The sequence below is a fragment of the Carcharodon carcharias genome, chromosome 16, assembly GCF_017639515.1.
Source record: "Carcharodon carcharias isolate sCarCar2 chromosome 16, sCarCar2.pri, whole genome shotgun sequence".
Taxonomy (NCBI): Eukaryota; Metazoa; Chordata; class Chondrichthyes; order Lamniformes; family Lamnidae; genus Carcharodon; species Carcharodon carcharias.
The window spans coordinates 26767895-26795553 of record NC_054482.1 but is presented as its reverse complement, the minus strand read 5'-3'; positions in this window follow the sequence as shown (position 1 = coordinate 26795553).

Below are 27659 nucleotides of genomic sequence, written 5' to 3'. Positions count from 1 at the left end.
GGATTAAATGGGTGGGTAGAGTCTATGATAGGGTAGCATGTACATGGGGTGTGGAAGGGGATTAAATGGGTGGATAGAGTCTATGATAGGGTAGAGGGTACATGGTGTGTGGAAGGGGATTAAATGGATGGGTATAGTCTATGATAGGGTAGAGTGTACATGAGGTGTGGAAGGAACCTTTGATCAGCTCAGTGTCTTTCCAGACTTTTCTTTAAAATTGATGGGTACCATAATGTTACTGCTTCATTTGTGATTTCTAATATTAGATGTTCATCAATATTATTGCAGATCTAATTTTTAAAAGACAAAATATTAGAAACTACCTACAGATATTTAACTTGGTACATTTGTTGTAATGTAGACTTGCCCTGTTGACCCACAAGTTGGTATTGTCTATACAGCATATGATGGCAGGACAGTAGCCATGCACCCCAGTCCCTGTGGACTGTGTGTCACTCTCACTGGGGGCCTCTTTGATATTTCTCTGGTGGCAAATTCCTTTCAAGAAAGAAAAGCCCTTTTGACTTAGCTGATCTCAAGCAGAGCAGCAATTGGATGGTGACTCAGGTCACTTGAGTGACAGTACAGCCAAGGATCACACTCCTCATCAGAGCTCATAGTCTCCTGTCAGTGAGTGCATGAATTTCTGTCCGCAGAGGGCCAATTTTGGACTCAACAATGGTGCCCTTTGCAGCCACACAGCTTGAGTTTGTCACTACTTGTAGTTTAATCCACAGAAATCTCAACCAAGTCAGTGGGGCTCACTTTAACCTAAACATGCCAGGAAGACAACCCATGAGATCGGGCAGAGCACCAATTTTATACTGCAAGCCTGATATTACTCCGAATTTGTGGCAAAGGTGTTTCCCTTTTATGTCGAACGCCAGTAAACAAATGGACAAGGCAGGCTGAGAATTGGAATGAAACTTTTCAACTTCCTCTTTAGGAGCCCGTGGAAGATTTGAGTAAAGGTCCCAGGATCATCTTGTCCTTTTCGAAGTGCTATGCTTGTTTACGCTAGTGTAGTTTCATCAGCTGACCACTAGGAGCCTCTTAACAGTTTGACACCTCCTTAATGTAAGTCAGGCTGGCCTTTCAGAAGTCTGGCTGACAGATCACTGAGAATTTGAAGAGGATTGGTAATGGAACATTGCACACATCTCTCATCACCTGGAATTTTGTGGTCCTTGATAATCTTCCAAATGAATTCTATGTTTCATAGTCTCAATACACACACCAAGCCAGAGAAGGAGTTCCAAATCCACCAGCACCAATGATAATTTGAGATTTTACAAGCATTACAAGATTTTATGAAGTATGATACCTTCCTCTTTACATTGCATTTTCTCCCTATCTTAAAATTAAAACATTTGGACTTTGTTGCAAAAATGATCATTTCAACACAAAAAATCAGTTCCAAAAAAAAAAGACTTATTTATACAGCGCTTTTCATGACCACTGGGCATTCCGAAGCACTTTACAGACAATCATGTACATTTTGAACTGTAATCACTGTTGTAATGTAAGGAATGCAGCAGCCAATTTGCACACAGCAAACTCCCACAACAGAAATGTGATAATGATTTGTTTTTGTGACATAGGCTGAGGGATATATATTGGCTTTTCTGCAAAATAATGTGCACCTGACAGAGCAGGCCTGACCTTTGTTTAATGGCAACTCCAAAAGACTGCGCCTCCAACAGTGGAGCAGTCCTCAGTACTACACAGGCGTATCAGCCTTGCTTTCTGTGCTCAAGTCCTGGCACAGGACTTGAACCCAGAAACTTCAGACTCAATGCTACCCCCCACGGCTGACACTACACCAGCAGGATAGCCCCTCCCTGGCACATAGACTGTGCATCCTCTTCTACGGTGTCTCTCATATCACAGGACAGCCCATCCAGACACACGGTTCATAGACACTGATATTACTAGAGTCACAGGACAACATCCCCCGACTACAATATAGTATGTTAATCAATAAGACAGAATGTTGCAGCATTTTCACAAGCCATTTGGTCCATCGAGTCTGTGCTGGTGTATCTTCCCTGCATGAACAACTTTGCTTAGTCCCACTCTCCTGCTTACTTCCCATAGTCCTTAACATCTTTCTTTTTTAAGCAACTAATTCTCTTGTAGACTCCATTTCAACCCCAGTTTGAGAAAGATCATTACACATTCTAAACCTCTATATGACAATACATTTTTTCTAACCTCCCCTATGATTCTCTTTGTCATCTTAAATTGGTGCCTCGTCCCATCTTACTCACAATAGGACCACTCTGTACTGTCAACTATGGCTCAGTGGGTAGCACCTTTCAGTCTGAAGGTTATGGATTCAAGACCCGCTCCAGGGAATTTAGTACTGAGGGAGTGCTGCATTGTTGAGGTGCTGTATTTCAGATGAGCAATTAGACCAAGGCTCTGTCTTTCCTCTCAGGTGGACGTAAAAGATCTCATGAGACTACTTGAAGAAGAGCAGGGGAGTTCTACCTGGTGTCCTGACCAACCAACATCACTTCACCAGATGGCCTGGTCATGATCACATGGCTGAAGGGGCTTGCTTGTGTGAAACCTTTGCCTGTGTTACAACAATGAAAACACTTCAAAACAACACTTTGGGACATTCTGAGGACATGAAAGGTGCTACTGAAAGTCAGACCTTTCTTTTTTTCTCCTTTTAATGGAGCGCAGCTCTTCACAACCTCCAACACCTCTGTCAGGTCACCCTTCAGCTTCATTTAATCTTATCCCTGCTAACATTCTGGTAAATCTACAATGTACCAAGTCAATCGCATTTATATTCTGTCCCCAATGAGGTGCCCAAATCTGTACATAATATCTTAACTGCCACTTAACAAAAAGAACGGGTTCACCATTACTTCTTGCTTTTGCATTCTATGCCTCTGGATACGAAATCGAGGGCCGGGATTTTCCAGCCCCACCTGCCGCCAGGATTGTCTGGTCCTGCAGGAAGTCAATGGACCGCCCGAATCTCCCGCAGTGGGCAGGGCCAGAAAATCCCGGTCAAGGATTCGGTCACCTTTTCCAGTGCTCGGCCTTAGCGAATTCCGCTGTCAGCTTTCATGACCTAGGTATCATGAGCTCCTCCACTCCACTGAAAGTCTCACCATTTAAGGTGTTCGTGTGTCCCTTACTCACACCTCCAACATATTTCATCGCAGTTCTCCATCCACATGGATTGAATCTGCTACACGCCTGCCCCTCCAGCAAGAATGCACTCCTGCAGACTTTTACAAGCCTCCTCTCAATTTTCCAAACACCCTGTAAGCTGCCGCTATCAGCAAATTCTAATATTGCTCCCTCAACTCCTAATGCTGGCTGATTCATGAGCATATTGTAAATAGGAGCAGCCCCATATGGAAAACCACTCACACATCAAGCTACACCATTGGACCAGCTCCCTGTAGCACATATCTACTGGCTGCATTTCTCCTTATCACGCAAAGCATAAGAACATCTGCTTAATTTTGCACCCACTAAGAGAATTGTAGAAATACTTCAGCTGTGAAAAGTGGGGTACTGCCGAATACAATCTGGTCAGTTAGGGAAAGGAGCCAAATTCTCCTGATTTCTGCATGGTCAGCCAGGGTTTAGAATCGTGAGTAAGATAGATCAATCTGTCTCAGTGTTTTCTAGACCTGCTACATCATAGTCAAACTCTGAGGGTCCAATATCAGTACAGAATCCATTTGAACATATTCCTCTCCACCCACCCAAACTCTAGTATGGTATCGTCTGCCCCCCACTTAATATGTCTCTCACAAGCAGGAACCACAAGCATCGAGCCTATCATCATGCGCCATCAGCCTCGCTGGGTTGGTCCTATAGTTCAGATGTCAGATACCAGGCTCCCAAAGCAGGTGATCTTCTCCCAGCTCAGTCAGGGCAGACGCACCAGAGGAGGACGGAAGAAACGCTTCAAGGATGTGCGGAAAGCCAACGTGAAGGAATGCAATTCCTGGGAGACTATTGTCTTGGACCGAACCAGATAGTGGCAGAGCCAGTGGGAAGGATCCCAGTATTTTGAGACCCAACGATGACAAAATGAAGAGATAAAGGAAAAGCTATGGAAGGACACGCTATGACCCGAACTGATAACACACAACCTGACACCCTACATAACAAAAAGTGTCCTACGTGCCATAAAGTCTACAGATCCTGAATTGGCTTCATCAGCCACCTATGCACAGATAGAAGATAATCATCCTCGTTAGCGAGGGCTAGCCAATAATATATTAATATTCAATATTCCTATTTCCTAATGCTAATGTACAAACCTATCACAGAGAATCAGAAACCCATCATTCACAAGAGCACTTGTCTTTCGTTCAAGTGCATGTGTAAGAATAAATTCACAATGCTGACCCTTTTCATGAGTCTCTCTAAATAATAATAAACTGGAAGTCTCACTCTATCATAGCGTGTGTGAGAAAAATTGACTCCGATTCTGTTGTGCAGGGAAACAAAGGGCATCAGAGGGTGAGAGGCTCAGAGGGCTTGGGAGCCAAAAGGCTAGAGGTTCAGAGCGAGGGTCAGATGGCTGGGTTGGGGGGGGGGGGTGGGGGGGGGGGGGGGAATCATGGGGCTTGAAGGGGTCAGAGGGCCATGGGGGGGGGTGGGGGGTGTGAGAGGTCTGGGGGACGATAAGGGAGCTAGGGGAGTGGTCAGAGGGCTGAAGGCTGAGGTATTGAGAGGGTAAGAGGGCAAAAGGTCATTTGGCATAATGCACACCGATGGATGAATCTGCAGTAAATCCAGCTGTGAGTTAACCATCACAACCCGATTACAGACATCTACAAGTTTGTTCCTAAATTTTATTCCATTTTCTATATTTAAAAATTAATTTTCTGCACTGCCTTTTTCTGAAGATGCTAGCTCTTACTCGGATGCAACCACTCAGCACCGGGAGCCCCCTGAAACCTTGACTGAGTTCTTCACCTGTGAATCCAGATAGTGAGACTGGGCGATAACTTCAAGTGTGATAATAGTGAACATTTACTCTGCAGCCTACCTGATGTCCGCACATATCCTCTCCAGCAGAGATCACCAGCAGGGGATCGGGATTAGAAAAGTTGTTAATACTCCCTCTCCCTCTGTTAAAGAAAATGAGGCCAATTACAACTGCTGGCCTGGTTGGGAGCAGCTGACAGCACAGAGCAGGGATAATACCCAGATCATCAGGAACGAGTGTAACCCAACTTAAAACAAAACAGTTTCACCATAGCCACTCTGTCCTTCTCACACCATAACAGGCCATGGAGTTATACATTACATATCTCAAGGCCACCACTAGACATAATATCCCCATGGTCTGCCACTGCTAAGATATACGATTATCTCCAGTCTTTCAGCAATTATATCATCACACCAGGGCTGTCCTTGCAAAAGTCAGTAACATTTCTGCTGTAAATTTCAAATCAGTTGAAGTGTAATTTGCTCACTAATCTTACAAAGTTACTCCCGCTCAAGTCCTATGAGAAGACACACACAAATACCACAAGGTAAATTCCGACTTTAAACATTTCAGGTGTTATAAAGTGCTGTACAGGTCTTGTGAAAATGCCAGTGAATGTCAGTAAGATCATAAGAACATAATATATAGGAGCAGGAGTAGGCCATTCAGCCCCTTGAGCCAGCTCCGCCATTCGATAAGATCACAGCTGATCTGATTGTGGCCTCAGCGCCACTTTCGGGACTGCCCCCCACCACCCCCCCCCCCCCAATAACCCTCAATTCCCTTGTTGATCAAAAATCTGTCCAACTCAGCCCTAAATATATTCAATGGCCCAGCCTCCACTGCTCTCTGAGGACAAGATTCCAAAGTCTAACGACCCACTGAGAGAAAAAAAAATCCTCCTCATCTCCATCTTAAATGGCAGGCCACTTATTTTTAAACTGTGTTCCTTTGGTCTAGCAAGGGGAAACATTATCTCAGTATCCACCTGTCAAGCCTCCGCAGAATCTTATATGTTTCAATAAGGTCACCTCTCATTCTTTTAAACTCCAATGAGTATAGGCCCAATCTGTTCGACCTTCCCTCATAAACTAACCCCTCCATCCCCGGAATCAACCGAGTGAACCTTCTTTAAACAGCTTCCAACGCAAGTTATCCCCCCTTAACTAAGGAGACCAAAGCTGTTCACTATACCCCAGATGCAATCTCACTAAGGCCCTATATACAGCTGCCCAGTGTAAATTCAGAGTGGAATCCAGTGTAAAATGCTCACTAATATACAGCTTCATTTCATGGTAGGTTCCTGTGTACCATCTCACCCCAGTTCTTTGTACCACTGAGAACTTGTGCTGTGTATATTTTTAAATCATGAAGAAAATGGGTCCCACACTCGCTCAAGTTAGGCAAAACTGTTGCGTAAGTAGATCAGATGGTCCCATCTTTAGAATTATGGTTCAAGTGGCCAACCACAGAGATCTTTTCGATAGGAGGGCCCGCTGCTAGTTACCTGGACTACTGGAAAGGAGACCCCATCAGGGCTCCACTCCTGATCACCATCTAACCATCCGGCTCCACTCCTGATCACCATCTAACCATCGAGTTCCACTCCTGATCACCATCTAACCATCCGGCTCCACTCCTGATCACCATTTAAGCATCAAGTTCCACTCCTGATCACCATCTAACCATCGAGTTCCACTCCTGATCACCATCCAACCATTGGGCTCCACTCCTGATCACCATCCAACCATTGGGTTCCACTCCTGATCACCATCTAAACATCGGGTTCCACTCCTGATCACCATCTAAACATTGGGTTCCACTCCTGATCACCATCTAAACATCGGGTTCCACTCCTGATCACCATCTAAACATCGGGTTCCACTCCTGATCACCATCTAAACATCGGGTTCCACTCCTGATCACCATCTAACCATCGAGTTCCACTCCTGATCACCATCTAACCATCCGGCTCCACTCCTGATCACCATCTAACCATCCGGCTCCACTCCTGATCACCATTTAAGCATCAAGTTCCACTCCTGATCACCATCTAACCATCGAGTTCCACTCCTGATCACCATCCAACCATTGGGCTCCACTCCTGATCACCATCTAACCATCGAGTTCCACTCCTGATCACCATCTAACCATCAAGTTCCACCCCTGATCACCATCTAACCATCGAGTTCCACTCCTGATCATCATCTAAACATTGGGTTCCACTCCTGATCACCATCTAAACATCGGATTCCACTCCTGATCACCATCTAAACATCGGGTTCCACTCCTGATCACCATCTAAACATCGGGTTCCACTCCTGATCACCATCTAAACATCGGGTTCCACTCCTGATCACCAACTAACCACAAGAACAGTAATCCGTATTTACATAGCACCTTTAACATAGGGAAACATCCCAAGGCAGCTTCACAAAAACGATTATCAATTGAAATTTGACACTGGGTCACATTGGCAGATACTAGTGCAAATGAACAAAATCTTGGTCAAAGAGATTGGTTTTAAGAAGAGGTCAGTAGAGAGGCAGAGGGGTTTAGGGATGGAATTCCAGCGCTCAGGACTTAACAGCTGAAGGCATTGCCAACAAGGGTGGAGCGATTAAAATCAGGGATGTGCAAGAAACCAGAATTGGAGCAGTGCAAAGATCTCACAGGATTGTGGGGCTGGGAGGAGGTTAGAAAGAGAGAGGGAGGGGTGAGGTCATGGAGCAATTTGGACACAAGGATGAGAATTTTGAAATTGTGGCATGGCCAGGACAGGAGCCAATCTATGTCAGTGGGGAGTATAGGGATAATAGGTGAATTGGACTTGGTGTGAGTTAAGACATGGGCAGCAAATTTTGGGTGAGCTTTAGTTTACAAAGGGTGTGGGATGGGAGGCCATTCAGGAGTGGATCGGAATAGCCGTGTCTGAAGGTAACAAAAGCATTGATGAGTGTTTTTGCAGTGCCTCCATTCACCCTACACTTTTGCTTTTCTCCACTTCATATGGTGGACCTTGGCCCTTCATCTTGGCTTCTTAACAGTAAAACAATAAACAAGGTTAACACAGGATGTGCATAGCTATTTAATATACAGCAGGTGATATGCTAACTTGGGGACAGGGGGTGGCATTGTGGTAATGTCAGTGGATTCGTAATCCAGAGGCCCAGGCTACTTCTCTGGAGGACACAGTAGCTGGTGGAATTTAAATTTGATTAATAAAAATCTGTAATTGAAAGCTAGTCTCAGTAATGGTGACCAATCATCAATTGTCATAAAAACCTTTCTGGTTCACTATGCCCTCTGTGGAAAGAAATCTGCCATCCTTACCTTGTCTGGCATTTGTGTGGAGTAGCTATTACTTGCCATTTATCAGCCCAAGCCTGAATGTTGTCCAGGTCTTGCTGCGTATGGACATGGGTTGCTATTTGTGGTATTTTGCTGTGTACGGGTTGGGCTGCTATCTTTCCTACATTAAAACAGTGACTACACTTCAAAAAGTACTTCATTGACTGTAAAGCAGTTGGGATGTCTTGAGATTGGGAAAGGTGCTACAGACATTCAAGTCTTTCTTCTGTCATGCCCAGAAAAGACACATCATATTCATAATTTTAAACACGTACAGTGCTCCTTTGGAAGCTTCTGGAACTGCTTTTCTTTATTTAAAAATAGACACTGATGAGCTGTTAAGATGGCTGACAAGGAGATCAGGTGACCTTTGCCACTTCAACCCAGACTGTCAAGCTTCTGGAAAGTTCTGAATTGTATCATACTGGATGGGGGTCCCATCCCACTATCAATATCCTGGGAGTCACCATTGATCAGAAACTGAACTGGACTAGCCATATAAATACTATGGCTGCAAGAGCAGGCCAGAGGCTTGGAATTCTGCAGCAAGTAACTCACCTCCTGACTCCCCAAAGCTCATTGACCAAGGCACAAGTCAGGAGTGTAATGGAATACCCTTCACTTGCCTGGATGAGCGCAGCTCCAACAACACTCAAGTAGCGTAACACCAAAGCAGTCCACTTGATCATCACCCCATCCACCAACTTAAACATTCACTCCCTCCATATTTAGAGTGCACTCCTTTGTGGAGTTCACGCCTGCCGTTGTTTGAAGCTTACTCAAAAACACAGAGTCAATGGATGCTTAAACTCGATGTCTCCAGATTTGCAATGTAACAAAACCAGTTATCCACAAGTTAAGTGTGAAAGGCCAACATCTACCTTCTAGTGTATATCAATGGCCATTTTCTGTGGAACTGATACTGATTCTCTGATACCGAAATCCTTTTATCCCAAACTCAAAAGAGACCCAGTCTGCAAAATAACCCTGACATGGCAACAGCTGCAGAAAAAGATTGTGCCACCCTTGTTTTTTAAAAACTGAGAGGGTTAAAAGTCTTTTAAAAAATCTCCCAGCCTGATTCCAAAGCTCTGCGTTCAGCTGTAAAGAAACTGGACCTCCTGATACAACAGCCATGCATGCTTGACTTCATGACCTGCTGAACATTCTTTTCTTCGAGGTAATTCTGATATCCGATCCCCAGCCATCTGAATTTACCTGCAATACCAATTCAAGAGTGGACAAAGCTTCCTTCTTCACTGGAATCTCAAAGGCATGTGAACTATTAACTATTACTTTCATTTATACTCTTAGTAGTGCACTATCTTCTTTAACTGTATCTTTCTTGAGTTCGTGTTGTGTGACTGAGGTTGTGTTTAGATCTTTCTGGGTAAGAGTGTGAATAAATAATCCTCTTTGTTTAAGCCTACAAAAGTCTGCTGCTGGTATTTTTTAAGTTGACTACAAACTAAAGTGGAGTTTAGAGACACAGATATGTACTTTTTCAAAAATAAATGAACAAAGGGAAGGGAATTGGGGGTTTCAATTTAACTCTCCTTTCCTGCCTGCAAATCTTCTCAAGCTTCTCTATTCTAAGAACAATCCCAGCTTCTCTAATCCTTGCAACAACAACTTATATTTGTATAGAGCCTTTTAAGTTATGAAATGTCCCAAGGCACGAAACAGGAGTTTTATAAAACAAAGTACAACACCGAGCAATACAACACCTAACAATAGATGTTATGTCCAATAGCTTAGTCAAAGAAGTAGTTGTTAAGCAGTATCTTAAAGGAGGAAAGTGAGGTAGAGAGGCAGAGAGGTGTAGGGAAGGAATTCCAGCACTTACGGCCAAGGCAATAGAAGGCATGACCACCAATAGTGCAGCGACTAAAACTGGGAATGCACAAGAGGCCAGGATTAGACGACAGTAGATATCTCAGAGGGTAGTGGTGTTGAAGGAGATTACAGAGGTAAGGCCATGAGGGATTTGAAAATCAGGCTGAGGATTTTAAAATCAAAACATTGCTTGACCAGGAACCATTGTAGGTCGTTGAGCACAGGGGTGACTTGGGAATGGGGCTTGCTGCAAGTTAAGACATGGGCAGCAGGGTTTTGGATGACTTCACGCTTACAGAGGGAAGATCAGCTGGGTCTGCATTGCATTAGTCGAGTTTAGAGGTTCCAAAGGCATGGATGAGAGTTTCAGCTGCAAATGAGCTGAGATAGGGGTGAACTCAAGTGATATTACAAAGGTGAAAATATGCAGTCTTAGTGATGGCACAAATATGCAGTTAAGCTCGGGATCAAATGTGACATCAGGGTTGCTACATTTACCCACCATTTGAGAGATTGTTTGTGATATTGGAATAAAATTTCGAGCTGGAAGTTGGTTTGAAAATGAGGGTTCAATCAAGCAGCTTTGACAACCTCGTAAGGCCGGGTTTACAGATACCAGCAGAAAGCCCCCGAGACTGAATTACTGCCTCCAACTCACTGCCAAACATTTGGTATTCATTATAAAATATCATCTATAATTTAAAATAATGGTCATTATTTTGGGAAGATGGTTCTGAACATGATATAGGCTGAACAAGGTAACTGAATGGGTAATGAAGATGGCAGTGATATCTGAAACTGCTCTCAGCCTTCAACTGGCCCATGATAACATAGTATCACTAGCATTTTCTTGGCAGCCAGATAAGGATACATACTGTTCATTGAATTTTTTAAAATTCTTTCATGGGATGTGGGAATTGCTGGAAGGGAATTGTTTCCTTTCCCTAATTTCTCTTTAGGCCATTTCAGAGGGCAGCTGGAATCAACCACATCTCAAACAAGAGAGAATCCTAACAACTCCCCTTGACATTCAATGGCATTACCATCACCAAATCCCCCACTATCAACATCCTGGGGGCCACCACTGACCAGGAACTGAACCAGACTAGCCATATAAATACTGTGGCTACAAGGGCAGGCTGGGAATTCTGCAGCAAGTAATTCACCTCCTGATTCCCCAAAGCTCGTCAACCAAGGCACAAGTCAGGAGTGTGATGGAATACTCTTCACTTGCCTGGATGAGCGGAGATCCAACAACACTCAAGTAATATGACACCAAAGCAGTCCATTTGATCATCACCCCATCCACTAACTTAAACATTCACTCCATCCACCACCGATGCACAATGACAGCAGTGTGTATCGTCTACAAGATGCAGTGTGCAGCAATTCACCAAGGTTCCTTGGACAGCACCTTCCAAACGCATGACCTCTACCACCTAGACAAACAGGGCAGCAGGTAGATGGGAACAGCAACACCTGCAAGTTCCCCTCCTAAGTCACTCATCTTCCTGACTTGGAAATATATCACCGTTCTTTCACAGTTGCTGGGTCAAACTCCTAGAACTCCCTTCCTAACAGCACTGTGGGTGTACCTACACCACATGGACTGCAGCGGTTCAAGAAGGCAGCTCACCACCACCTTCTCAAGGGTAATTTGGGATAGGCAATAAATGCTGGCCCAGCCAGCAATGCCCACATCCCATGAAAGAATTAAAAATAGCCACAGCATTTCACGATTCTCCACTTCTGTCCAACCTCAAATTTCACTGACCTACAACTTGCAAGACAAGGGTGCAGCCTATGAAGGGTTAATTCCGGAGTCACATCACAACAAATTAAAAAACAGAAAACACAGCTCAGACAGCAGGATAATAACTTGCAGTAGAATGACTCCCAGACTGGCTGTAGAATCAACGTTTGAATGGGCTGACATATGGAAACAAGACACTGCATGGCTATTCTGTTTATAGGATGAATGCACATGGGGGCCATTTCCCTTTCATTCACACATGGAACATGCTGCCTTTCCAAACTTTCAGCTTTGATGACAAAGGCTATTATCTTTATTTATCAATCAAATTACAGGCTGATGCTGATTACCTCAGCATGAGGCAGCAAGTCCAGGCTGCAAGTTCAATTTATTCCCTTTTAAACCAGAGATAAACAATGATTTAAGTGGAACAATTTGCTCACACGCTGAGGCTCAGCTCCCCGGTGGTTCAGTAGCTATAAGTGTGCACCTAGTGCAGACCTGCACATGTTGACCTGATTGGGCCCAGGTAATAAGCCCAGCCTGTATTGAGGTCACGCATCTCTGCTGGGGCTGCATTAAGAGCACACCAGGTCTCAGCAATCCTGAGCTACAGAAGCGAAGAGAAGACGGCCTCAGTTCAGATTCCCCTCCTGATCCATCCCAACTGGGAAGCGTGCATAGAATCATACAGCACAGGGGGAGGCCATTCGGCCCATTGTGCTGTGCCAGTGCTTTGAAAGAGCTTTCCAATTAGCCCGGTTCCCCTGCCCTCTGTTCCCCATAGCCCTGCGAATGTTTTCCTCTTCAAAAATTTATAAAATCCCTTTTTTGAAGGTTAGCATCAAATCTACTTCCACCATCCTTGCAGACAGATCATTTCAGATCAAACTACTCACTGCATAAAAAATAAAAATTTTCTTTTTCTCTTCTCTAGTTCTTTTGCAAATTGTCTTCAGTGCATCATATGGGTTACCGAGCCTTCTGCCAGTAGAAACGTTTTGTCTCTATTTTATCTGTCAAAAACCTTCATAATTTTAACAGCATCAATAAATCTACCCTTAATCTTCTCTACTCTAATACAATCCTATCTTCTCTAATCTCTCCACATAATTAAGACCCTCATTCCAAGACAGAAGACAGAGAAAAGAATGAAGGAGAGAAAAGAGATTGAGAGGAGAGTGACAAAGAGAGAGTGAGAGAGAAAAGAGAGAGAGAGAGAGAGAAAAGAGAGAATGAGGGAGAGGGAAGAGATTGAGAGGAGAATGAGAGAGAAGGGAGAATGAGAGAGAGGGAGAAGAGGGAGAAGAGTGAGTGAGAGTGTGTGTGTGTTTGTGTGTGTGTGGACATTGGGTGTGCACAGGCTTCATTTTAGCTGTGTTGCCCTCCTATGGCAGGATGATCTCTAATAGCATCATGTTCAGCGAGCTGAGCTCAACAGGACTTGTACCTGGGCTGGTCAGTGGCAAAAGCAGTTCAAATGCAAGGCACTGAAGGTGGAAAATAAAAATAGAAAGCATCCTTTTCATGGCTAGGATGGAACGTAGCGAGTAGGAACTGAGAACAATCTTGGGTGTGTGAGTTAACATGTCAATCTCTATGTTCAGCCAGTCTGTGAGTTAACAAATAACTGTGAATGGGATGGTTCCTAACAATGACAACTTGTGCTGATGTAATTCCTTTAACTTAGGAAAATATCCCAAGTTTGTTCACAGGAGTGTTATCAAATAAAATTGACACTGAGTGATGAGGGAATATTCGTACAGTGGCCAAAAGATTGGCAAAGAAGATTGTAAGGAGTGCCTTAAAGGAAGAAAGAGGCAGAGATTTATGGTTTCAAGAATTTCAGAACTGAGGGTCTGGAGCTGAAAGCATGCCCACCACTAGTGCAGCAATGCAAATAGGGGTGCACAAGAGGCCAGAATGGAGGAGCACAGAGAACTCAGAAGGTTTTAGATCCGAAGGTTAGAAGAATCGGGAAAGAGGGATGGTGACACTGTGGAGGGACCTGAAAACAAGAATGAGAACTTTAAAATCAAGGTGTTGCCAGACCTGAACCTGAACAAGTGCAGGGGTGATAAGTGAACAGGTCTGAGATATATTGCCATATCAGTTGAATTCAAATCCTTAAGAGTCATGCTCAGCGAAGCATTTTTGAAGTGTAGTCACTGTTGCAATTTATGCACAGGAAGCTCCCACAGACAGCAAATGCAATAATGACCAGATTTATATTAAGGGAGGGCTTGAAGGATTTGGCTCAGCAAAAAGGCTCATGGAAACTGAAGAAGATTAAACAGTATTGAGTCTGTGATACTAAGTAAAAGATGGGCATGGTGGACTTTGGGGGGAAAAAAGGGATCAGCAACAAATGCTGGCCATGCCAGTGATGCCCACATCCCATAGAAGAATAAAACAACAAAAATCTGAGATTAAGGAAATGAGCTTAGATGAATCTTGAATAAATGTGGTTTTAATCCTGCTGGAGTAGTGTGTGCAGTTCTGGTCACCACATTATAGGAAGGATGTAATTGCACTGGAGGGGATGCAGAGGAGATTCACCAGGACGTTGCCTGGGATAAAACATTTAAGTTATGAAGAGAGGTTGGTAAGACTTGGGTTGTTTTCTTTGGAGCAGAGAAGACTAAGGGGCGACCTGATCGAGGTGAACAAGATTATGAGGGGCATGGACAGGATGGACAGGGAGCAACTGTTCCCTTTAGCTGAAGGGTCAGTCACAAGGGGGCATAAGTTCAAGGTGAGGGACATGAGGTTTAGGGGGGATGTGAGAAAAAACTTTTTTACCCAGAGGGTGGTGATGGTCTGGAATGCACTGCCTGGGAGGGTGGTGGAGGCAAGTTGCCTCACATCCTTTAAAAGGTACCTGGATGAGGACTTGGCACGTCATAACATTCAAGGCTATGGGCCAAGTGCTGGTAAATGGGATTAGGTAAGTAGGTCAGGTGTTTTCCACATGTCGGTGCAGACTCGATGGGCCGAAGGGCCTCTTCTGCACTGTGAGATTCTGTGATATGAAAGAGGTGCTCAAGTTGTCATTCCAAACCCCCACTGATTTCACGACTATTGTGCTTACCCTGACATAACAGGGTCATTGAAGATCTAGAGTTAAGTATAAACGACAAGCAGGAAGAGCAATGAGCAATGTCTAGTTTATGATTGAGGTTCTTCCACCTTGAAAAAGAGGTGTCAGAGAGGAGCGATATTTAATGGGACTGGGAAACAAAATCCAAAGTTTTACTTTGATATTATAGGGCAGGAAGACAAGAGGACACAGGTTTAGGGTCATGAACAGTAAATGTATCACAGACGTCAGGAAATATTCCTTCATTCAAGGGTGGTCAACCTCAGAAAGGATGGTTAAGGTCAGGACACTGGAATCACTCAAGATATAGCCAGATGCTGCAACAGGACACCAGACGAGTTTGTATTCTGGAATGAGGAGATTGAATGGATCAAAGAGCCTCCTTCATCCAGATTGATCTCCTGATCTAATACAACATGAAAAGTGGATGGTTGAATAAGATACAGGCAATTGTGGAATGGTAGCCTGGGGTGGAATGGAGGAGGGTGCAGGAAGAGAAAAGAGTACAACAAAGTTAATGTAATTCCTTATTTATGTGTATGAATTAAAGAGGTTCTTTTTATTCTCTACTATGCTCTGTTTCCTTACCACATATGGGGATCTTAACCTCACCCATACTGCTTTTACCAAATTCAGAAGTGACCAGGAACACATGCACATATGAATTAGGATGAATAGGCCATTTGGTCCCTCTTGCCTGCTCTATCATTTAATAAGAACATGGCTGATCTGATTGTGACCTCAACTCCACTTTCCTTCCTACCCACAATACTCTTTGACTCCCTTGTCAATCCAGAATCTAACCCAGCCTTAAAAATATTCAGTGACCCTGCCTCCACTGCTCTCTAGGGAAGAAAATTCCACAGACTAACTGCTTGGAGAGAAAAAAATTCTCCTCTTCTCCATCTTAATTAGGAGACCCCTTTTTTAAACTGTGCCCATGGTTTAAGTCTATCCCACAAGGGGAAACATCCTTTCAACATTTTCCAGGTAATTCTGTTTTTGCTTTCATCATTTCACCCTGTCAAGTCCCCTCAGGATCTTATATGCTTCAATAAGATCACATCATTCTGCCAAACTCCAAAGGATACAGGCCCAACCTGTCCAACCTTTCCTCCTAACATCAGCACCCCCATTCCAGGAATCAGTTGAATGGACCTTCTTGGAACTCCTTCTAATGCAATTATATCCTTCAATGAATTCAATGTAAAAATATTTCCACTGTACCCCAATGGCTCGGTATCACAGTATACAGTGCAGTTATTCACCTGAGAGTTTAACAGTTTATAAATGCCAACACAGCATTCTTGTAACAAGCATGGACATTACCAAGACACTCCCTGAGAATGGCGGTCCCACCACAATTTAATTGCGCACTCATGCCCCGAAGATTTCTAATCGCAAGTGTCAGAGTCATTCCTTTTCGGTCTTTACTCAATACTCAAGACACAGTCTAAGTCGTAACACACCATAAATTATTAACAATGACTTGAACTCTAACAGCATCATCTGCTTACACTCTGAGGCAAGTCACGTTTCACCCAGCTAAGTGAGAAATGCCGCTTCCTGGAATTCACCGTTGAGCCTATCAGGAGCCCCCGATAACGCAGGGGCATAATCAGTCTGCCGAGAAATCTTACTCCAGCTGCTTCCATCAGGATTTCAATAAGGGCTTCATACAAACGTGCAATATCAGCACCTCTCCTTATCGGCACCTACTCCGCTATGCTGTTTAAATTGAAACTATCACCCAGGCACACTCAGCAGGCGGACAAGAGCATGGCATTACCTGCCATGCTCTTTGTGGCCTATAGTGAAAAGAGCCTGAAAGATGCCCCAATTAAGGCTCACCCCAGATTGGCTACCTAAGAGTCACTTGTATCCAGACAGGCTCATTGAGAGTGAGAAATAGAATTACCTGGAAAAACTCAGCAGGTCTGGCAGCATCAGCGGAGAAGAAAAGAGTTGACGTTTCGAGTGCTCATGACCCTTCAACAGAACAGGGTCATGAGGACTCGAAACGTCAACTCTTTTCTTCTCCGCCAATGCTGCCAGACCTGCTGAGTTTTTCCAGGTAATTCTGTTTTTGTTCTGGATTTCCAGCATCCGCAGTTTTTTTGTTTTTATCATTGAGAGTGAGGTTTAGGCATCCACAGTATGGTATGATTCATAAGATGGAGAAGATTAGAAAAATCAAACACACTCCACCATACTCCCACTGGTGGAGTGGGTCATTGGTTGCAGCAGCAGAATTAGCTGATTAAGTACATGTCGACAGAGTTCAGGCAAGAGACCAATGCCAGGATTTTTGGTCACATAAACCAGCTTAGGCTCACCTTGAACCCAGTAGGAGAATGTGTGTGCACATCTCTGAAACCTACAGCATATCCAACTTCAGTCACTGCACTGTAGTATAGATAAGTCTTGAGAGATGGGACTCAACTGTTATCCAGAGGCAGCAAAGACACCAGCATCAAGTAGGCAACTGGCATTCCCACCCAACCACCCCTCTGTTTTTCCTGAATGTGTAAGCAGGCTGACCACTCACTTGCCCACATAAACCAACAATTTTTACCCTCCCTAGACTTTGACAAGAGTTTATGGCCAGAGATTGCAATAGTGATCCATGCCTTTGTGTGTACAATTCTTGTTTGTTTGCTGCCTCCAGGGCTGTAGAATCTAGCTATGGTATAAATGAAACATGTTTCACAGTACTGGGTGTTCTGATAACATGAAGGAACCACTTGTACTTGAAGGCAACATGAGTGAAGTGAAGAAGTAGCACCAGAGACTTGAGCACATAATCAAGGCTGACATTCCAGCGCAGCACTGAGGAACTGCGGCACCGTCTGAGACGCTGCCTTTCAGATAAGACTTTAAACTGAGGGCAAGTCTAACCTCTGAGCTGGGCATAAAAGATCCCAAGTTACTATTTCAAAGAGTAGATGGAGACCTCCCTGGTGTCCAGGCCAATATTTATACCTCAAACAATATTACAAAAACAGATTATCTAGCCATTATCACATTGCTGTTTGTGGGATCTTGCTGTGCACATATTAGCTGTCATGTCTCCTACATTGCAACAGTGACACCTCTTAAAAAGCACTTCATTGGCTATGTGGCGTTTTGTGACATCTTGAAGTCAGGAGCAATATAGAGACAAGACCTTTATTTAATTTTTAATATTGAATGTTTATGACTTATTTTCTCCCTCCTTTTTGTATTTAATCAGCATTAACTGCTTGATGTTCTGTTTTTTTCTCTTTCAGCCTGTAGAAGAATCACCTACAGTAGTTAATAGAGTCCTTTCACTTGTGCTATGAATTCTGGGATAGCATCACCTGCATATAGTGCTCACTTATCTCACACTGGGAAATGAGAAGGATAAAAATTAATAATATTTGCTTGGCCAGCTAATCCTGGAACACTTAGGAAATCAGCCTTAACACCTGATTGAAGGATAAATATTGGCTAAGAGACCAGGGAGGGCTCCCTCTGCTCTTAGAAATAGTGTTTTAGGTTCATTTACATCCACCAGATAATTGAAACAATGGCAAAGTGCGAACCATTTCATACAGCTGGCAAACAGAGGAGATTCTCAGGGCCTGGATCTGGAGCCCACTCTCAAGGTAAAACGATAGCCTACTGCACCACCCAGTTCTACTGTTCCTGAACAACAGGGATGGGGGGGGGCAAGGTATGTGATGTGGAACACCACCAACATTGAACAGGAAAAGGCAATATAATTCAAGAGGTGAGGTGATGTCCATTATAGGCTCCAAAGTCCTCCCAATTGTAAAGCAGAGGGGGTTAACAAGCTGTAGAGAGGAGAAAGGATGTGTGGGTAAGAAACACAGAAAGCCCGTAACTAGTGGCTTGAAATAAGGGAAGGACCAGCTAAAAGAATCATGAACTTGTCCTATCTGTGTAAAAGAGCTCGGTTATCTGGGGTCCAATATACAGAGAAACAAAGATAGGTGGAGGGGAAGATAGTATTGAGAAGGCAGGGAGGTTGCAGAAGGATTTAGACAGGTTAGGAGAATGGGCAAAGAAGTGGCAGATGGAATACAACGTGGGGAAGTGTGAGGTCATGCACTTTGGTCGGAAGAATAGAGGCATCGACTATTTTCTAAATGGGGAGAGAATTCAGAAATCTGGAGTGCAAAGGGACTTGGGAGTCCTAGTCCAGGATTCTCTTAAGGTTAACTTGCAGGTTGAGACGGTAGTTAGGAAGGCAAATGCAATGTTGGCATTTATTTCGAGAGGACTAGAATATAAAAGCAGGGATGTGCTGCTGAGGCTTTATAAGGCTCTGGTCAGATCACATTTAGAATATTGTGAGCAATTTTGGGCTCCGTAACTCAGGAAGGATGTGTTGGCCCTGAAGAGGGTCCAGAGGAGGTTCACGAGAATGATCCCAGGAATGAAAGGCTTAACAAATGAGGAACGTTTGAGGATTCTGGGTCTATACCCGATGGAGTTTAGAAGGATGAGGGGGGATCTGATTGAAACTTACAGAATACTGAAAGGCCTGGATCAAGTGGACGTGGGGAAGATGTTTCCATTAGTAGGAGAGACAAGGACCCGAGGGCACAGCCTCGGAGTAAAGGGAAGACCTTTTAGAACAGAGATGAGGAGAAACTTCTTTAGCGAGAGAGTGGTGAATCTATGGAATTCATTGCCACAGAAGGTTGTGGAGGCCAGGTCATTGAGTGTATTTAAGACCGAGATAGATAGGTTCTTGATTGGTAAGGGGATCAAAGGTTATGGGGAGAAGGTGGGAGAATGGGGTTGAAAAACTTATCAGCCATGATTGAATGGCGGAGCAGACTCGATGAGCCGAATGGCCTAATTTCTGCTCCTATGTTCTATGGTCTTATAAACCCAAAGCAGTAATCTCCAACCAACTCAAACTAAAAATCCCCACACGAGTAGAGATATATAGACAGTGCATCTTCTTCCTGTGGAAGAGTAGCTTTGTTACTGAAACCATTTTGGGTGCAGAATGGCGAAAAGCTGAGTTTTAAAGGCCACAAAGGTACAGAGCTATACTGCTGCAGTTTAAGCAGCTAAACCTGCTGGTTGCCGGCACTTCCCATTGCTTGTCAAACTGCTCCCTCAACTAACATCACTAAAACAGATTATCTGGTCATTTTTTGTGGGAGCTTGCTGTGTGCAAATTCACTGCCATATTTCCCTATGTCCCTACAGTGACTACACATCAGAAGTACTTCATCGGCAGTAAAATCATTGTCCTGAAGCTATGAAAGGCACTATTGAAATTGCCCTTTCTCTTGCCCTCTTGCCCTCTCTCTCTCTCTTAAAGGGGGGACTGAATGGTTCGAGACTCCAGCCAGCTCATTTGAACCTGACAGAAGTGTACTGGCAGAGCAAGTTAGTGACTGACCCTCCCTCAGCCAGTACACGGCATGGTGGGAGCTAAACAATGGCCAAAGGTTACTGGAAAAAATCAAGATCAAGAATATCAGTAAAATGGTTAAAGTCTAAATGTTACTATCAGATTAATGCCACTCAAAACACCAATAGAATATCATATCATGTGCTTTCAACTGGTATCTCCATGGCATAACTGGGGTGACAGTGATGTTGTGGTAATGTCACTTTGTCATCCAGGCTAATACTCTAGGAACATGAGTTCAAATCCCCCCCCATGGTAGCTGGTGGAATTTGAATTCAATTAATAAATCTGCAATTAAAAGCTAGTCTCAGTGATGGTGACCATGAAACTATCATTGATCATCATAAAAACCCACCTGGGTCACTACCAGCCTTTAGGGAAGGAAATCTGCCATCCTTACCTGGTCTGGCCTACATGTGACTCCAGATCCACAGCAGTGTGGTTGACTGTTAAAGACACTCTATAATGGCCTAGCAAGCCACTCAGTTCAAGGGCAATTAGGGATGGGTAACAAATACTGGCCTTGCTAGTGACATCCACATCCCATGAGAGAATAAAGAAAAAAAAAGATGTACCACCAATATGCTTATTTTAAATTAAAAATGTTTTGGTCAGCTTCCATCCCATTTCACCTCAAGGCATAGTGAGCCATGAATCCATGGGCACTACCTGGCTATTCATGACTTGCTAGCCCAAACAATGAACTCTGAGAGGCTATTCAACCATATTGGCCATCACAGTGTAGCCCAATCCTCTCTTTACCTGATGCACACACACTAAGTGGTGATCAGGAGTGGAAATTCTGTCCGATTGTCCCCTCCCCTAACCCAAAGGCACTGGCCATGGCATCAATGGATCCGCTGCCTCGGGTGAGAGCAGCTTACGCAGACCAGGGCAGGGATGGAAGCCGATAGCAACATGTCTTTCAATGTGCATGTTGACTCAATCCTTGCACAAGCCTCAATTTCCAGTCAACAGCTGGCTTCTAAAAATGGCACAAACTCTAGGTCAGGAAACACTTCTTTCTCATTCCGCCAAAGGCTGTTAAACCACCATAAAAAGAAAGAGTGAAAATGTTCAGGGGAGGTGCCAGCCTTATTAGAAACAGATATGTGAATGGCTGAATGGAAGCCAGATCAAGGAATAGGTATAGGGGCTGCTTGTTACAAACAGGAGGCTTGGACATTTAAAAGCGTACTAAGACGAAAACCTGCAAAGATATTGGATAAAACCAAGAGGCAGATAGATCAATAAAATGTGTGAATAGTCACATTTAAGATACATATATGTGCTCTACCTGTTACAGTACAAGCAGGCATCGCAGACACAACATGCACATTTAAACATTTTAAACCACATTAGACTTCGCTCTGCAGCCTTAAATTGTGAGCTGCTTTTTATTTTTTTAAGAAAAACATCACATTAAAATATATTACACTGCCACCCTGATTAACAATTCAAAACAGCTCATTTTGAATTCAGCGTGTTTAATAATCTCCCTAATTGCTTGAAATCACAACACTTTTATTTATCAAAGTGGAGGGCCAGGGAGTTTACTCAGACAAACCAATTGCCCCGAGGCATCAGGGAGATGAACAAAGACTCGCTTAACTTAATAAAAGCAGGGAAATGGCATTATTGCTGCCTGCATGTGGAGATGCTCCAACCCACCACCCCCCCTCCTCTCCAAATCACCGTAATATTCCTTTAGCTGTTCCCTGTGGAGGTACCCAGAGCTGCCCTGAAGAACAAAGCAATAAAGACGATGCCCTATGGCCGGCCCAGCTCCAGGCCACTCACTGCCCTGTTTTTCTGTTTGATTACACAGCGCCGTAGCAGCGAGAGAGGAGCCTCTCCCCCAGGACTCCCGGCGAAGGAAAATCAATGATTAAGAAATGAGAGGACGGAGCAATTACTGTCAGGAGTGAGCTGTCAGCACTGGCTCAAAGGGCTTGCATCTGATAGCAACAGTCAGCCACCACAACCACCTTCCTGCTCCTGCCTGATTCGATAAAGAAGATAGTTTTGCATTTTGCATAGGGAGGTGATGGCGTGGTGGTACTGGCACTGAGCTAGTAACCCACAGGCCCAGGCCGATGCTCTGGGGGTTGGGGGGGGTGGGGGGAGTGCAAATTCCACCGTGGCAGCCGGTGGAATTTAAAATTTGTTACTAAAATCTGGACTTATAAAGCTAGCCTCAGTAATGGTGACCATGACAACTACCATCGATTGTTAAAACACAATCGGGAAAACAAACTAGATCTTTGTGTACAAGTTTCTGGGGCAGGACTTGAGCCCACAACCTTCAGAATGAGAGGCAAGAGATCCGTTGAGCCCCATATCCTTAATGTTGGTTCACTAACATATATCGTAAAAACACATCTGCGTCATTAGCATCCTTCAGGGAAGGAAATCTCCCATTCTTACCTGGTCTGGCCTACATGTGACTCCAAGGCCCACAGCAATGTGGTTGACTATTAACTTCCCCCTGAAATGGCTGAGCAAGCCATTCGGTCCATTGGCAATTAAGGATAGGCATCAAATGCTGGTCTTGCCGGTAACACCCACATCCCATGAAAGAATAAAAAGAAATCATACAGCGCTTTTCACAACCTCAAAATGTCCTGAAACACTTTTTGAAATGCAGCCACTTGTAACAACAGCTCCAACAATGTAACAATGGCCAGAGAATCTATGTTTCTTTTAAGTGATTTTAATTAAGGGGTTAACATTGACTAGGACATGAGAGATGACTCCCTCTGCTCTTCTTTGAAATAGTGCTACAGGTTCTTTTGCATCCACTTGAGAGAGAGCTGACATTTAACATCTCACCCAGAAAAATGGCACTCCAGGCAGATCCACACCACCTCAGCACTGCAATGGAGCAGCAACTTAGATCTTTGTGTGCAAGTTTCTGTGGGGGAGTGGGACTTGAGCCCATAACCTTCAGAATGAGAGGCAAGAGATCCATTGAGCCACATATCCTTAATGTTGGCAGTTGGTGCTGCACCCCTTTCAGCCAATCTAGTGTAAAGGTACTCTGGCATCTCATACAGGTACAGTACGCTAAAAACAACAGGATTCAGCACCGATTTCTATTTGGGAGGAGCTGCAGGTTCCAGCTAGAGTTTCGAACTTTGCCGACACAACACTGAACAATACCTGGCCTCCTGGGTGGCATGCCTCAACCTCCCTTTTACATTTCAGGACCACATTAGGACCCCCTGGACCGTTGGCATTCACATCTCTCAGGATAGGGGATGACGGGTCCAGGTACCAACCTATAGCAAGGTTCCAATGTCATTCTAGGCAGCAGAATCCATTACAGCATAGAATCTGCAGTCAGAAGCAAATAACCGCTAGCCTGCAGGTCTGCACCTGCCAGAGTGTTGGAAAGTTGTCATTTGTGATCTTTATTCCTGGCTGATGGAATCATCCCCATTGGCTGGGGACAGTCCAGGGACAAAAAATTATTGAAAAGTGGGGCATGAAGACTCAACCATTGGGGTCATATGTCGGCCAGGCCAGGTAAAGGTGGCAGCTTCCTTTCACCAAAGCACATTAGTGAGTCATTTGGGGTTTTGACTACATTCTGGCAATGCAATAGCTAATTCAGCCCACAGATTGCCACATTTACTGAGTTCAATCTGCCATGGTGTGGTTCAACCTCATAACCTCAGAATTGCTAGCCCTGCGCCAGAATCACTAAGCTATACTGCAGCCACCTCACACATACAACTGAGCAGGCTGAATACTCTTTAGTTCAATACAGAAAATGCTGGAAATACTCAGCAGGTTGTGGCAGCATCTGTGGAGTGAGAAACAGAGTTAATGTTTCAGGTCTCTGATCTTTCATAATACAGGGAAAAAGTAGAGATGTAATAGGTTTTGAGAAAGGGGTGACTGAGACAGGGACAAAAGGAAGGTCTGTGACAGGGTGGGAGGCAGGAGCGATTGAATGACAGATGAGTTAGTCTCCCAAGGGCCAAAGTGAATGGTGACTGGACAAGAAAAGAAACAAAGAAGCAAAAGATGCGACTTGAGCAAGTGAGCTGCTGACTGAAAGAAAAAAAACAAAACGAGCAAAGGAAATGGAACAAAATGGAGGACAGAGTTTATGCTTTGAAATTCTTGAACTCAATGTTGAGTCCAGAAGGCTGTGAAGCACCTAATCGAAAGATGAGGAGCTGTCCCCGAAGCTTATGTTTATGTTGAGCTTCACTGGAACACTGTAGCAGGCTGAGGACAGAGATGTCAGCGTAAAAGCCAGGTAGAGAATTAAAATGACAGGCCACCAGAAGCTCGGGGTCCTGCGTGCTGACTGAACAGAAGTGTTCCGCAAAGCCAACCAATCCACATTTGGTCAGCCTAGTGTAGAGGAGACCACATGGTGAGCAGCGAATACAGTAGCCTAGATTGAAAGAAGCACATGTAAATCACCGCTTCACCTGGAAGATGTGTTTGGACCTTGGACCACAAAATGGGAGAAGGTAAAAGGGCAGGTGTTACACCTCTTGCATTTGCAAGGAAAGGAACCGTGAGAAGGGGACAGGGTGTTAGGGGTGACTGAGAAGTGGACCAGGGTATCACAGAGGGAACGATCCCTTCGGAATGCTGAAAGGGGGAAGGAGGGGAAGATGTGATTGGTACTCTTTAGGTTGACCCTTGGTTCCTCAAGAGTGGCCTCATTTTATCACCCAGGAATGTAATAGCCTTATTCAAAAAAGGAAGGAGACAAAAACAGGTAACTATAGGCCAGTTAGCGTAACATCTGTCATTGGGAAAATGTTGGAGTCTATTATAAAGGATGTAATAGCAGGGCATTTAGAAATGCATAATATAATCAAGCAAACTCAGCATGACTTCACGAAGGGGAAAACATACCTGACAAATTTATTAGAATTCTCTAAGGAGGTAACGAGCAGGATAGATGAAGGGGAACCAGTAGATGTAATATATTTGGATTTCCAAAAGGTGTTCGATAAGGTACCATATATAAGTCTACTTGATAAGGTAAGAGCCCATGGTGTTGGGGATAGTATATTAGTATGGATAGAGGACTGTCTAACTAATAGAAGACAGAGAATTGGGATACAGGGGGCATTTTTAGGATACCTCTAACTAGTGGAGTGCCACAGGGATCAGTGCTGGGGCCACAATTATTTACAATATATATGAATGACTTAGATGAGGGAAACGAACATACTATCGTCAAGTTTGCGGATGACACAAAAATAGAGAGAAAGACAAGTGGTGAGGATGACACAGTGGGATATAGACAGGTTAAGTGAGTGGGCAAAAATGTGGCAGATGGAATATAACGTGGGGAAGTGTGAGGTTTTGCACTTTGGCAGGAAGAATGGAGGAGCTGAATATTATTTATTATGGAGAAAGACTGAACAAAGCAGCAGCACAGAGGGATTTGGGGGTCCTCTTGCATGAATCCCAAAAAAGCTAACATACAAGTTCAGCAGGTGATAGGTAAAGCAAAGGGAATGTTGGTCTTTATTTCAAAGGGAATGGAGTATAAAAGCAGGGAAGTCTTGCTAAAATTATACAAGGCACTAGTTAGACCACACCTGGAATACTGTGAACAGTTTTTATCCCCTTAACTAAGGAAAGATATACTGGCATTGGAGGCAGCCCAGAGAAAGTTCACTAGGTTGATCCCGAGTATGGACAGATTTTCTTATGAGGAGAGGTTGAGTAGTTTGGGCCTGTACTCACTGGAGTTTAGAAGAATGAGAGGCAACCTTATTAAAACACATAAGATATTTAGGAGGCTTGACAGGGTAGATGCTGAGAGTTTGTTTCCCCTTGTGGGAGAGTCCAGGACCAAAGAGCTTAATCTCAGAGTAAGGGGTCGCCCATTTAAGACAGAGATGAGGAGGAATTTCTTCTCTCAGGGGGTAGTCAATCTCTGAAATTCTTTATCACAGAGGGCTGTAGAGGCTGGGTCGTTAAGTATATTCAAGGTTGAGATAGACAGATTTTTAATCAGTAAGGGAATCAGATATGGAGAAAAGGCAAGAAAGTGGAGTTGAGGATTATCAGATCAGCCGTGATCTCAGTGAATGGCGGAGCAGACTCAATGGGCCGAATGGCCTACCTCTGCTCCTACATCTTATAGCCTTCTGGTCACCACCAGGAAAGTCAGGGCTGCCAATTACAGCAAAGCTACAAAGTGAAAAAGGGCCCATGAATCAGAATAGATCAGAATGCAACAAATTCAGAAATATATGACTGCCTTTGAATTCCCCTGCCTGAATCTACATTGGAATCCTGTTATATGTCAGTGTTTGGTCTCTGAAATGAACCTCGTGTCTATCCCAAGGGGAAATGCAACAATGGGATGAGGCAACATAATCCTATTGAAAGGCAGCGTGTCTCAAAATCGGCTTTAATTTTGCATGAGCACCATTTAAAGTCAATAAGACTGTTTTAAATATGTCAGTGACAAGGCACAGGGCTCTTGATTTGACTTTCAAAGAGCCACATGTAAAAATGAACCCATGGCATGAAAAATCTATGCCTGTTAAATGACAGTCAAAATTGCCCACGTCTAATAAGTTTCTGAATGTGCAGCTTCTCGAAGGTCAAAGATACTTCAGCACAGTTTAGCTGCTGATAGTTTTCTGAAAGCTATTCACCTGAACAGGCTCTCCTAGTTCATTTAAACGTTTTAAGCAAAGGAACGTGAACTTAATTTATAACTTGACTTCACTTACAGGGCTCACATAGGCATAAGTTAGAAAGCGGTGAAAAGGAGGTGAATCCAAATAAAGGGGCATTGCATCCAAATTGAAGTAGATTTGTATAAGAGCAGAGTTGGACTCTATTTTCATTTAGGCGACAATCCTCTCCTTTGGCAGATGACAAAGCCCCAGTCAAACACTTTTTCAGCTGCTTTATAAACGGAGCAACCACCATGTTATAGTTATAGTTTATGGTTGGTTTGCCACCATGGTATAGGTATAATGTTATAGTATTGCTACATTCATGTAAATGTGACATGCTTATTGTTGTATTTTCTAAAAAAAATTCTGAATTGTTGGGACTCTATCCAAGAAACACCTGTCCTCCTCCTCTAGGTATCAGGCCCTGAGAGGGCATTGGCAACCATGGACTTCCATTAGATTGGTCCATGATTATACATAGCAAAGTACTGCAGTGGTTTGCTGTTGCTTTTGCAGTATGGCTATCCAGGAAACCCTCCCACTCT